Raw genomic sequence first — 13,559 nt, forward strand, 5'->3', positions numbered from 1 at the left:
TTTATAACCAGACAACGGCAACAACAAAATTACAACTAACCGTGTCTCCACCCAAAAAGGCTTGCCCTTTATCTCATGGTGCAAAGTGGTTAGCTCTTCTGGTCTTAGCGTTTCCCTCCGCATTCCTTCTCAGAGTTGCTTTGCATAACCAGAGGCCAAGGAGTTAGGATGTTCAGAAAAACACAGTCACCCACCAAGGTGAAATCTGCCTTTGTATAGAAAATGCTGCCAGGCTGCGTTTTTCTGTTTGTTTGTTTGTTTACAGTTAAATATATATAACAAAATTTTCCATTTCAGGCAGCTTTTTAAAATAGCATCTTTTTTTCTCATCCCTGCTAAGTTATAAGTAAAATAGGCAAATGAAGTCTGTGGAGAATGTGAATGGCAGGGGGCTGGGTGAGGGTGGGGGTGGGGTCACCGTTTTGCCAGGCAAGAGGCCCCCAAGTAACTTGCAGGGGGCATGCACTTCTCCCTGGCACCGCCTGAGTTACAGCTCCATCTGCCCAGTGGCCTCCCTGTTGGGAGTGAGCAGCAATGCCAGCACGCTCCTGAAACTGCTTTTTCCACAGTTACCAATGACCCAGGTTCCAAAGCTCTTTCTTGGTGCTCATTCTCCTCTGACTCTCAGGAGTGGCTGACGCTATTGCTCACCATGTCAGCTGGCCTTGGTCCAGACTCTTCCTGCTTCACTCAATCCCCTCATGGGTACCAGGTTATTCTCCTTAAAGTACAAATAGAAAATCTCATTACCTTACTCAAAAATGTCCAAAGATGCTTACTGCCCATTAGTACAAACTCATCACCCATGCACGCAAGGCTCTCCACAAAACAGCCTCAACCTGCCTTCCCAGCTCTCTCTCTCACTGCAACCTTGCACAAATTTTGTACCCCAAATCCACCCTCACCATTCTTTCCTACCTCCCTGCCTTTGTGTATTTCCTCCCAGAATCTCCCTTCTCTGCTGGCCAAATGACGTCCCACCATCCATGTCCATGCTACCGCTTTCTTGAAAATCTCTCTTGGTCATTCCCAAACATAATTGTAATAGTTAGCTGCTGAAACAAAGACACCCTAAAACACACGGGTTTAAGTAAGCCCTCCTTGATGACTGCCTGTTTTCTGACCTTAGTTCTCCAGCTTTCCTTTTGATTCTGTGACCTATGTGACAACCTCTGAATACTAGTCCTTCTCTGCTTAAGCTCCCTAGAATTGGTTTCTGTTGCTTACAATCAATAACCGTGAGTGACACCCCCGCCTCCCTCCTAGATTGCTATCGAATGAGATGCTGTGTGCATCGGTGCTTTGTGAACAGGGAAGCCCGGCAGAAATGTGATTTATCATTCCACTCTGTATTCCCCCATCCATCACCTCCCATCACCCAGCTCCCTCCGACAGAAGAGAACCTGTGAAACAACTCGCAATCACATTAGCCAAAGGGAATCAAGGGCCAGAAGAGCTAGCAACGAGGCCCCAAAATAGAACACTCATGTTACACTAGATAATTACCTCCCTGAATAAGACTTTTGCAATTATATAATCCCAAACTTTTTCCTGTACTGTAAACAGATAGCAAATAATCTCTAAAACCACTTACTGATGATTCCTGACTCCATTAGAGAGGTTTAAGTGCTTTGTTTAGATCCTCTCTTACTGAGCCACCAGGAGAGAAAACGTCGGCAGCTCCCCACTGCAGTCCTCCCCTGCTCCCCCCGCCCCGGTCACACGGCCTTCCCTGTCCACACCGCTAGAAGAAATCTCTCCCTTCTCTAAACTCCTCTGGAGCAACTCTTTTTTTTTTTCAAATATAATTTACATACAGTAAAATACACAAATTTTAAAAGTGTACCATTGGATGAATTTTACATATTTGCACATGCCCAGAGATCCACTACCCAGATCAAGACAGAGAACACTTCTAGAAAGTTAACCTCATACCTCTTCCCAGCCAATACCCCAGTGGGAACCACTGTTTTGATCTTTATCACCATGGATTGCTTTGCCAGTTCTAGAACTTCATAAAAATGGCATCATGTAGCATGTACTCTTTTGCTTCTAGCTTCTTTCATTTAACACGTTTTTGAGTCCCCTGATTTTTTAAATAACTTTGTACATGAAAGTGATACATTTTTTATCACTTTGTACATGAAAGCTTCCTTCCTTATGTATACATGTCTCTCTCCTCTATGAGACTTGGGAGCAGGTCCGTGTCAGATGGCACCGCCCACAGGACTCTCAACCAATTAGATGCTCAATCAATAGTTCCCAAAGGAATTCACGAGAGAAGATCAGAACCGCAGACCTGACTGCTCTGTGCCCCTTCCTGTCTCTGTCATGAGGCTGTGCACATCTAGCCAGGCTCTGAGCCAAGCCCCCCCTATACATTAGTGTCACATAAGTGCTCACAACAACCTCGGTGCAGTTATGACTTTGTCCCCATTTTCCACATGAGGAAACTGAAACTCAGAGATGTTACATTACTTCCCCCAACGTCAGTTTACTGGGAAGTGACAGAGCCAGGACTCAGCCCTTGGTCTGTCTGACCCAGAACCCAGACCGCTAACCCACTGCCTTGTGGTTGGGAAGGAAGCTAACATTAATGTGTCATTTGTGACAGCTCATGAACCTGTCCCGTTGGCCCCTCAATACACATATTATTATGTCCGTCTTTCCTACAGGTAGGAAGGCTGAGCACCAGAAATGCTGAATAACTTGTTCACAAAACGAGCAACTGGCCGAGACTGGAAACTAGAATCCCTCCCAACAGCCCATGCTGTTTGTGTGAGACCCTGGGCCACTTTTGTGTAGGGTGAGCTGACTGCATGAAAGGGCTTTATCCGCAAGTCTCTGAGCAGGCTGCACGTCGGTTTTCTTGAACCAGAGACATGCTGGGATCAGTGGCCTCCTTCACAGCACGGCAGTGGATCGTGGACTTGATGGCGCCACGCGTGACTATGGCAGCATGGAAGACGTCGTCCTCAAATGTTCTAAAAAAGCAGATCCAAATGAAAAGGACATGTCCTTTTATTCAATCAACATGAGTTAATGACATGAGCCAAGCACTGCCAGGCACAGGGGAACATGGCAGATCTGGTTTTGAGTCTCATGGAGCCTCTGGGCCAGTGAGGGAAACAGGCATGAGTAATGAAGGGCAAGTTCAGGGCCATGAGAATCTATAACAGGGGTTTCTAACTGAGCTTGGGCAACCTAGGAAAGCGTCAGAGAGAAAATGCGTTTAATTTTGACCTAAATTAGAGTCAGAGTCAAAAGAAGGGAATACAATGTATGTGCTGGAGGAGGGAATTCAGGCAGAGGGAAGAGGCGGTAAAAAGAGCATGAAGCAGGAAGAGAAAACACGGGGCGATGAGTGGGGGGACTTCATGAGGACAGAGACATTCACCTTGTTAACACCCAAGCACCTAGTACCACACCAGGCACAAAAGAGGCACTCTAAATATCTGGTTGTGAACATTTCAATGAAATTCAAATGAGCTGGGGCCTTCCCTGTGGCTCAGGCTGTTGGAGCTCTGTGCTCCTAACTCCGAAGGCTGCCGGTTCGATTCCCCCATGGGCCAGTGGGCTCTCAACTACAAGGTTGCCGGTTCGAATCCTGCAAGGGATGGTAGGCTGCGCCCCCTGCAACTAAGACTGAAAGGACAACAACTCGACTTGGAAAAAAAGTCCTGGAAGTACACACTGTTCCCCAATTAAAAAAACAATTCAAACGAGCTGAAGTAGAGTGGGGAAAAGAACAGCCTGAGTTGGAGCCTAAGAGCTGGGAATCAGCCAGCTCAGACAGGGTCTTAAAGGTCATGTTTAAAGGGCTTGGATCTTATATAAGGGAAATGAGAGGGTATCTAAAGAATTTTCAGACATACCATGATCATATTTGCATTTTTAGTCACTTTGGCTACTGAGAAGAGAGTGGCCTGTTGAAGGGGCAGCTCAAGAACAGGACAAACAAATGAAGAAACAGGGGCATCTGGGTGGCTCAGTTAGAGCATGAGCTCTGAGCAACAAGGTTGCCGGTTCCCCCTGTGACTAAAGATTGAAAATGGCGACTGGACTTGGAGCTGAGCTGCGCCCTCCACAACTAGATTGAAGGACAACGACTTGGAGCTGATGGGCCCTGGAGAAACACACTGTTCCCCAATATTCCCCAATAAAAAAATCTATTAAAATATAATACTAAAAATTAAAATTAAAAAGTTGGGCTGCTTTAAAATAAAAAAAAATCAAATGAACAAAACTCATAGACACAGATAATAGTTTAGTGGCTACCATAGGGTAAGGAGGGAGGGAGCTGGTAGATGAGGGTAAAGGGGATCCAATATATGGTGATGGAAAGAGAACCGACTCTGGATGGTGAACACACAATGTGATTTATAAATGATACATACAGAATTGTACACCTGAAATCTATGTAACTTTACTAACAATTGTCACCCCAATAAACTTTAATTTTAAAAAAAGGGGGGCAGCTCAAGATGATGGTAGTGGTGGGGATGGAGAGCAGTAGAAAGAGTCAGGAGATATTGAGGGGGTGGAACGGTCAGGACTTGAATCAGGGGTGACTCACACAGGCTTCTGGCTGAAGCGACAGACTGGTGCAGCCATTCGCCATCACAGGGACCCTGGAGGGAGAGCAGGTTCTGCGGAGGAAGATGAGGCCTTATACACGTTGAGATTAAGGTGCCTAAGACACATCTAAGTGACAGAGTCAAGTAGATTGTTGTTGGCTGCGGAGGTGGGAGCTCAGAGAGGGCTATGGAGAGGACTGTTGACATCTAGATGGTAACTGAAACCACAGGAAGAATGAGATCACTCAGAAGAGCATGAAACGAGGAGAGGAGAGGCGAGGGCCTAGAACTCAACCTTTAATGGCTACAGAGAGCAATAAGAGAAGCTGGCAAATGAAATCAAGAAGAGGAGAGAGGCAGGTGACGAACTGGAGAGTGCAGGGTCACACAAGTAGGAAGGAGAATGTTTTGAGAAAGAAGCAATCATCTGAGTTAAGTAAAAATGAGACTTGAAATGTTTCCAGTGGATTTAGCAACATGGAAATGATGGATGACATCAGTTGCTATAAAAATGTAAGTGATGACTATTGTCTCAGCCCTAAGGAAGGAGGCTATCTATGTTCAAGGAACAGGACTCAGGAATCCTCTAATAAGGCTCTGGATGCCAGGACCTCACAGGGTACTGTAATCCTTTCCCCTTTGGGGCCAGGATTTTTTGTCTTTGGGGGAAAGAAAAGCTGTCTGGGAAGATCTTTGGACACAGAGGGAAATAATCTTGGATAACACACTCTTAAAGCATCAGAAAGGACATATGATTTAGCGAAGAAACCATAGAGTTCCATAATTCATTCCACAACATATTTATTGAGCCTCTGCTATTCACTTGACACATAAGTCTCAGTCCAGTATTTCTTGAGCTCCTACTGTATGCATTCCGTTAGTTAATTTCATAAGTCTTTCTTTTCATCAAAAACTCAGAAAGCAGAACTTTTTCTTTATCCTTTTATCTCCCACCAATCTGGGATAACCCAGCTATCGTTGGTAATTCACCATTCTCCCAAATTCCCATGAGTCCATTCCTTCTACCTAGAATGTCCTCCAACCACATAAATCCTCATTTTCAAGGCCCAGTTCAGATGTTACTTCCTCTGTGAACTTTCCCCAAATGCCTCAAACAAACTTACAACTCCCTTCTCAGGGCTCCTAGGGGTCAGAATAGTACTTGTCCTTTCTATATAAGTGTTGATTTCCGTGTGGACTTCTGTCTCCCTAGCCCATCTGTGCCTCTTCTTACAATCCCTAGTCCTTAAGCCTAAAGCGCTTAGATTTTTAAAAAATCACTTACCCTCTCCCCTGGTCAAAATAGGGCTCTGCTCCCAGACTGAAAATCAAAGTGAGCTGTCAACTCAGAAAATGCTCCTCTAGTGCCACCTCCTGGCTAGATGAGGTATGACAGCTCGATTCAGGGCTTTCACTCCTTGTAAGAACCTCAACTTTCCTTCATTCATTCGTTTGTTCTATGCCAGGCTCTGAGTATACTGGTGAGCAAGACAGACTCAGTTCCTGAGCTTAGGAAGTTTAGAATCTAATGCAGAAGACAGTCTCAGATCTGAAGTCTGATGGAAGCTGTGATCCTGAATGTTTTGAGGTCACAGGAAAGGGGGTTTCTTCAGCCTGGTGGCCAGCCCAGCCAAGCTAACGCCAGGGGGCCCCCATCCTCAGTGACCACCAGCAGCCACCAGACTTCCAGAGGCACTAGACTCTTTTGAGCCCCTACCCCCTCCCCACGCCATAGACTAGGCAGGCTGCAGCAAGCAGCAAGCAGAGGTTGGGGTCTTTGATATCACAACAGCAAAACACCAAAAGGGAACTTGAGAGCCTCACTCTTTACTATCAAGCCACATGTGACATCCCATAACCGTGTGCCTTACACCAAGTCGCAAATAAACAAGCAGCCAGAAAAGAGGAAGAAAGGGAGAAAGGGAGGGAGAGAGGGAGGGAGGGAGGGAGGGAAAAAAAAGAGAGGGGGCTTCTTTGCCTGTCCGAGGCTGCCATTCGTATGGTGCCATGATTGGGGCAAGATGAGCAGGACATTGCCCTCTTGTGGCTACCTGGGCTCTCACCTGGGAAGCGCATCTGTGCCAGGGAGGTCCTCCACATTTTACCTTTCACACCGTCCTGCATCACTTTTTTCAAAGCTTACTAATAACAATGAAAACCAGTACACACCACACTACAAAACAATGTATGTCTCTTTTGGGGCCTCTGAATGGCTGGGTCCTGGAATCCATGTCTTATATGCTTGAAGCCCTAACATGAGAACCACAGTGTTAGAGTGGGGACAGGACTTCATTCTTTCATTCATTCATTCTGTAAATACTTACTGAGCCCTATTAGGTGCCAGGTGTTGTGTTAAGTGCTGAGAACAAAAGAGTGAACAAGAAAGGTCATGGTATACACTCATGACATTTCTGTTCTCTTTGGCAAGCTAGGAAACAAAGCAAGTACACAACTTTTAAATATTTACTTATTTATTTTTAATAGGTGGTACATTATATGATTCAAAATACAAGAAGGTGCACAATGCAAAGCCTCCCACTCCTGCCCGTAGCTACCTAGTACCCTCCATAGAGGCAAGCGATGGTATCAGTTTCTTCTGTACCCACCCGGAGGAAACATATGCATATACAAGCAAATAGAGTCGTCTCCCCATTTACTATACAAATGCTGGTATTCTATACACTCTGTACTGCACCTTGGGGTTTTTTTTTTCACTTAACAGTATTAGCTTAAGAAATCATTCTATATCAATACATAGATTTCTTTTTTACAGTTGTATGGTATCTCATTGTGTGAGTAATGCATGATTTAAAATAATGTTATGTTGTGATAAATGTTATGATGCAAGCAGAAAATAAGTAGGGAACTGAATTTCAAAACAACAAGGGAGATCTGGCTTTAGATACAGTGGTCAGGAAAGGCAGTGCACACTCAGGAAACGACACTGAAGCTGAGTCATAAAACATAAGAGGGAACCCACCAGGGGAACACAAGGAGGAAGAACGTACAATCAAAACCAAGGATTTGCCAAGGCAGGAATGAGCTTGGCAAGTTGGAGGGGCTGGGCACCACAGTGGCTGAAACCAGACGAGGTGGAGGAGCAGAGCCAGGTGGTGAGGGGCCTTGTAGGCCAGGGTGAAGAGCACACAGGTGACTCTAAGTGCAACTGGAAGCCACTGGAGGGTTCAAGAGAGAAATGGGCATGCCCTGATTTAAATATTTGTAAAACAATACAAACCTCACTTGGGCAGTTATGTAGAAGGTAGATTAAAGGACAAGTAGAAGGAGATCAGTAAGAAAGCTGAGGCAGTAGCCCAGCAGAACAGCATGTAGAGAGGTAGCAGCTGGGACGAAAACATGAACAGCAGTGGGATTCTGGAAGTAGAGATGACAGGATTGGAGGTGGGTTAATCTCATACATCATTTAGCCCAGTTCCCTCACTTCCCAAGCTGACCAAGCCTCGTGACTTGCTTGCCACAGATCAGAGAGCTCCTTAGTGATAATATCCAGGCCTAAAATCCAAGGTTTCTAACTCCCAGGTCGGTGTTCTATCACTCTAGGAAAGCAGGAGCTGGAATTGGAGAATAGAAACTGTATTTTTTGAATCCTGTCAACCAGTAATTACCAATACATTCAATTTTTAAAACTGTTTGACAGCTTTTTATTAATTTTCTTGATTTGCTCTCCCTCCCCCAGAGTAGAGACAGATCTGGGGTGAGTGGAATCTCAGGTCCACCTCTGCCTATAGTTAAGCCTGGAGCAAGAGAGACAGGCAGTGTGGGAGATGGGGATAGCAAATGGAAATAGGATAGTCAGGGAAGACCTGACTGGTAAAGTAACCATGGCTGAAAAACCCGAAGGAGGTGAAGGTTTGAGTGGGCCTTGCAAAGGTAACCCAGGTGGAAGACACAGTTGAGGTGAAGACCCTCGGACACGAAACAGGCATGTCTGAAGGGTTGGAGGCCACGGTGAATGTAGTGGGTAAGAACCATAGAGATGTGAGCAGAGAGAACAGTACGATGACAGTGGGAGTGGGGGGTCAGATGGCATAAGTCTTTGTGAGCAGCTGAAGGCTTTGGCCTTTACTCTGACATGGGAGCCGTGAGAGCGTGTGAGCGAAGAAGTGACATGATCTGTACATTTTCACAGGATCACTCTGCTGCTGTGTAGAAGGCAGACTGTAAGAAGCAAAGTGGAAGCAGAGACCAGCTGAGATTGCTGCAGTTATCTAGGTGAGAGAGGATGATGACTTGGCCCACAAATGTGGCCACAGAGAAGTGGTCAACCAGTAAGACTTTCTGACAAATATATGAAAAAAGGAGTCAAGGGCTGGCCTGGTGGCTCAGGCGGTTAGAGCTCCGCGCTCCCAACTCAGAAGGCTTCTGGTTCGATTCCCACATGGGCCAGTGGGCTCTCAACCACAAAGTTGCCAGTTCAATTCCTCGAGTCCCACAAGGGATGGTGGGCTCCGCCCCCTGCAACTAAGACTGAACACGGCACCTTGAGCTCAGCTGCCGCTGAGCTCCCGAATGGCTCAGTTGGTTGGAGCGTGTCCTCTCAACCACAAGGTTGCAGGTTTGACTGCCGCAAGGGATGGTGGGCTGTGCCCCCTGCAACTAGCAACGGCAACTGGACCTGGAGCTGAGCTGCGCCCTCCACAAATAAGACTGAAAGGACAACAACTTGAAGCTGAACGGCACCCTCCACAATTAAGACTGAAAGGACAACTTGACTTGGAAAAAAGTCCTGGAAGCACACACTGTTCCCTGATAAAGTCCTGTTCCCCTTCCCCAATAAAATCTTAAAAAAAAAAAAAATTACAACCTTCTTTAAACAAAAAGGAGTCAAGCATTACTCCCAGGACCTGGCCTGAGAAATGGCAAAGATAAATGTTATTAAATGAGATGGGGCAGATGAGGAAGCGGTTTGGATTCAGAAGTATTGGGTTCAAGATGCTAGGGAGACATCCAGTGGAGAGGCTGAGCCCACTGCTGAATATACCAGAGTTCAGGAGACGGACCTGATCTGGGAACCGTTGGCACGTGGATGGTGTTTAAAGCCACAGGACTGGATGAAATCTAGTGAGTATAGAGTCAAGGACTGTGCCCTGGCTCACTCTGATTCAAGAGGACAAAAAGCAGAAGAGGAACCAGCCAATGAGACTAAGAAGGAACAATCAGTGAGGAGGCATGCTGTGCTAGAATCCAAGCGGAGTCTATCAAGGAGGAAACAGCAACCATGTCACATGCTCTTTATAGGTCAGATGAGAACTGAGAATTACCAATATGCAGGCACTAGTGACCTTGACAAGACCAGTTCCATTGGAATTGAGAGGACGAAAGCCTGGCTGGCGCAGGTTAAAGAGAATGGAGAAGAAATGGAGCCAGTAACAGCTTCCTCTTTGGGGTTTTGCTGCAAAGAGGAACAGAGAAATGGGTGGTAACTGGTGGAGGAAATGGAAGAAGCAACAGCACATTTGATGCTGATGGGAGTGATCCAATGGAGGTAAGACTGGGATGTGGAAGATGGGTTTGATGGGGCCATTTCCTTGAGTTGGTTATAGACTGAAGTCTGGTGCACACGTAGAGGGATTCTTTCTAGACAGAAACATGCATAGGTCAGGGGCCCTGCTTCTCAAACTTTAAGGTTCATCAGAATCACCTGGAGCACTTATTAAAGCAATTGTTGCCCGTCCCCACCCCCCACACACTTCTGATTCATTAAGTCTGAAGTGGGGCCCGATAATTTGCATTTCTGACAAGGTCTCCAGAAAAGCCTTTAAAAACCACTGACCTACATTTATGTGAACTGAGTAGATGTAATGGGAGTCTGTGATGTTTCATTCTGATTGTTGCAATTTTCTCAGTCAAGTAGGAAGTCATTAACAGAACAAAGATAGGATACTAAGTGTTGGGAGATTAGAGGAAAGGGAGAAGGTATGAAATGGTTATCTCAAGAGTAGGAGAGGGAATAGATGGGGAAATGTTGATGATTTCCCTAAGGTTAACGATCATAAATTTAAAATGAGACACTAATTGAATGTCTTTCTCCAACCACCCTAAACTGCACATGGGCAGGTAGGTGGAGAGTTGTATGTAACCAGGACTGTGCTTTGTCAAATTAGATGAAGAGAAAGGCCGAAGGGAATGAATAGAAGGTGGGGAGGGAGATTATGGCGAACCACGGAATTTAAGCTGGTAGAGACATGATGCATGGTAAGGTAAAATGAAAAGGTGATGCACATTTTTCAAAAGTGGGTACTTTCTTCTCACAGCCTTACCCAACTTGTCTTCATCTCTCTCCTCTCTGGGCTTCTGTTAGCATGACTCTCTCTTCCAGCCTCAACCCCTGGTGTTATTTTTCTCTATAGCAGTTTGCTCACCACCTGACAAATCTGTCTCTCCACCAGAATTGAAGTCCCACTGAAGGCAGATGTTGGGTTTTTGCTGATGCACGCAGAGAACTCTGCCTGCCACATAGCAGCCCTCCCTACACTGTCCTCCTTATCCAGGCCTGGCCAGCTTACTCTTCAGCCACAGACCCAGGGCATGTCCTACACTTGAAGATCAGGATGCCTTGATTTGGGATGGCATGCAGCTAAAAACTGAGTGCCTACCTCTTCAAGTGGAGAGGCTTTGGGGAAGCAGTAATCCGTAAGAGTTTGGGTTTCAGTGCTTAAGAGGAAAAAGACTAAAAGGACAGGCTTCTGCCAAATTGTACTGATGACAGAGACCCAGGCCCTTAGGGCGCTGCTCATGCCCAAATCCTAGGCCAGCCACATAAGGTTGTCCTGAGGACCTGGGTCCTTCTTTAGCAGACCAAAATACAAAATTCATAGAATTGCAAAATAAGGGGGTGGGGGACTTCTGCACATAGTTTGGTATCATTCCATTTTTAGAAAATAACTTTAAATTAGGTGTGTATATATATATATATATATATATATATATATATATACACACACACACACACACATATATATTTAGGAATACACACATGCTATATATACTGATTTTATGTATATATCATAAAGCAAATTTTTTTTTAAAAAGTGGCTTAAAAGGACAGATAGCAAACGTTTACCAAGGTGTAGACAATTTTTATCCTATATGTGTAATTGAACTAGTTGTTTTGCTTTTAATTAGAAAAGCACTAGTTAAAATGAATTTAAAGCCCTGTAAAAAGCATACAAATGGCTTCAGAGGTCATTTCCACTTTCTAGTGAAAAATGTGTCAGAGCAATCCCTGACTTGCCCAACGTCACACAGCCCGTTAATGATGAAACAGAGTACCCAGGAGTAAGAGCTGAAGCTGTGGAGGATGACACAGCAAGGGGCTCATGAGGTTTCCACCCAGATAAGGAAAAGCTAGGAAGAAAAATCCGGTATCGAAAGGGTAATCTTCTGAGTATATATCCCTTTTCTCTTCTTATAAGCACCCTGTGTGTATCTCCCACAAAGCGAAACATTTTACAGTAAAATCCTTCAACTGAATTCTGAGAACAAGACTGATTCATTTACCTTCCCCCAGTGCCCAACAGCACCAACAGGGGCTCACAAAATACAGGCTAAATGACTGAACAGATGAGTTACTCACATGCAGAACTGAACAAAGCAGCAAAATTGGGAGTTTCCTCAGGGAGCTTTCCTTTAAAGGGCAACTCCTCAGTAACTTTTTTTGAGCACGTGAGCAGCACCTATGGCCAGCAGGTGGGGCCAGAGTAATAGCTTTCCAAACTTTAGCCAGCCACACTTACACTTGAGCATTAAAAAGGTAAACGAAAGCAATCAGCATACATGACACGAATGGCATTTCTTACCCCCGCCGCCCCCACCAGAGTAGCACGAAATCTCATTTCCCGGTCCCTCAGGCGACCTACAGCTCACCTGTGAAGGTAAAGGGTTTGGCACTAGAGAGGTTTGTGCGCAGGTGCAAAAGCAATGGCAGACACCATCCTGAACTCACGGTTTCTCACGGTAAAACAGCCGCCTGATCAGGGCAGGGGAAAAGCGTACAAAAAAAAACGAGACGGTGTGCAGAGCGGCCTCCGCAGGCTGCACCGGGCTAGAGTTGGCGGGGTCGCAGGAGTACGGCATCAGGTGAGCAGATTTGCACTCCAGCGGGCTTGAAGCCGCAGCCCACAATGCGGCTGCGGACACCGGACACCGCGCACGCGCTGATCAGTCACCGAGCCCGGCAGCCCAGAGGAACGGCGGCGCTGGGGGTTGGGAAGTGCCGCTCTATGCTCCCCCGCAGGTGGGACTACAGCGCCAGTCCTGGAAACCTGGAAGCATAGCCCTGCAGGTTTGTGGGATCTTCTCCAATCCACTTAACCTCGCTGTGAGGTGGCATATCCCATAGCAATGTCAGCTTTCCGCGTGCAAACCCAGCAGCTGTAGTAGTACAGTTCCAAAGGCTTCTCAGGAGTAAGCTGTCAACTATCAGATCTGAATCCTAGGGACACTTGCACTCTCATTTTCAGAACAAAGGGTCCTACATTCACAACACAGACCACACTTCAAATAAATCATTTTTCAAATAAAGGTCAAAGTAAGTGGCAATATTCAAGTCTATTAGCTCAACAAAAACAGGAAACTTTTAGTATGTGACCATTTATTTTCTCACACGTAGAAAAAGCTCTGAACCCCTAAAATAGTTTAGTGGGATAGAAACCAGGGCTTCCAATATTTTGGGTCTCTATTTAGTAGGCTACAGGGAGAAATTATGGAAATGTGCAAACTAATGCACATTCATTGGGTCCACTGTGGGTGATTAAGCCAAGTGAAAGCTCTCTTCATGACTCTGTAGGATTCCTATATAGCACTATAAAAGGGAGGAAGAAATGAAGTGGTTAGGTATTTTGATTAGACTACATAATCTTCCATTATCAGTAATAAAAACCCCTTTGTCTTGCAATTTAAAGAACTACTTAAAAAAATCAAGGGATGGTTTCTAAATGTTCTCCAATAAAAGGAACCTGC

This window comes from Rhinolophus hipposideros (assembly GCF_964194185.1).
Source record: "Rhinolophus hipposideros genome assembly, chromosome: 8".
Taxonomy (NCBI): domain Eukaryota; kingdom Metazoa; phylum Chordata; class Mammalia; order Chiroptera; family Rhinolophidae; genus Rhinolophus; species Rhinolophus hipposideros.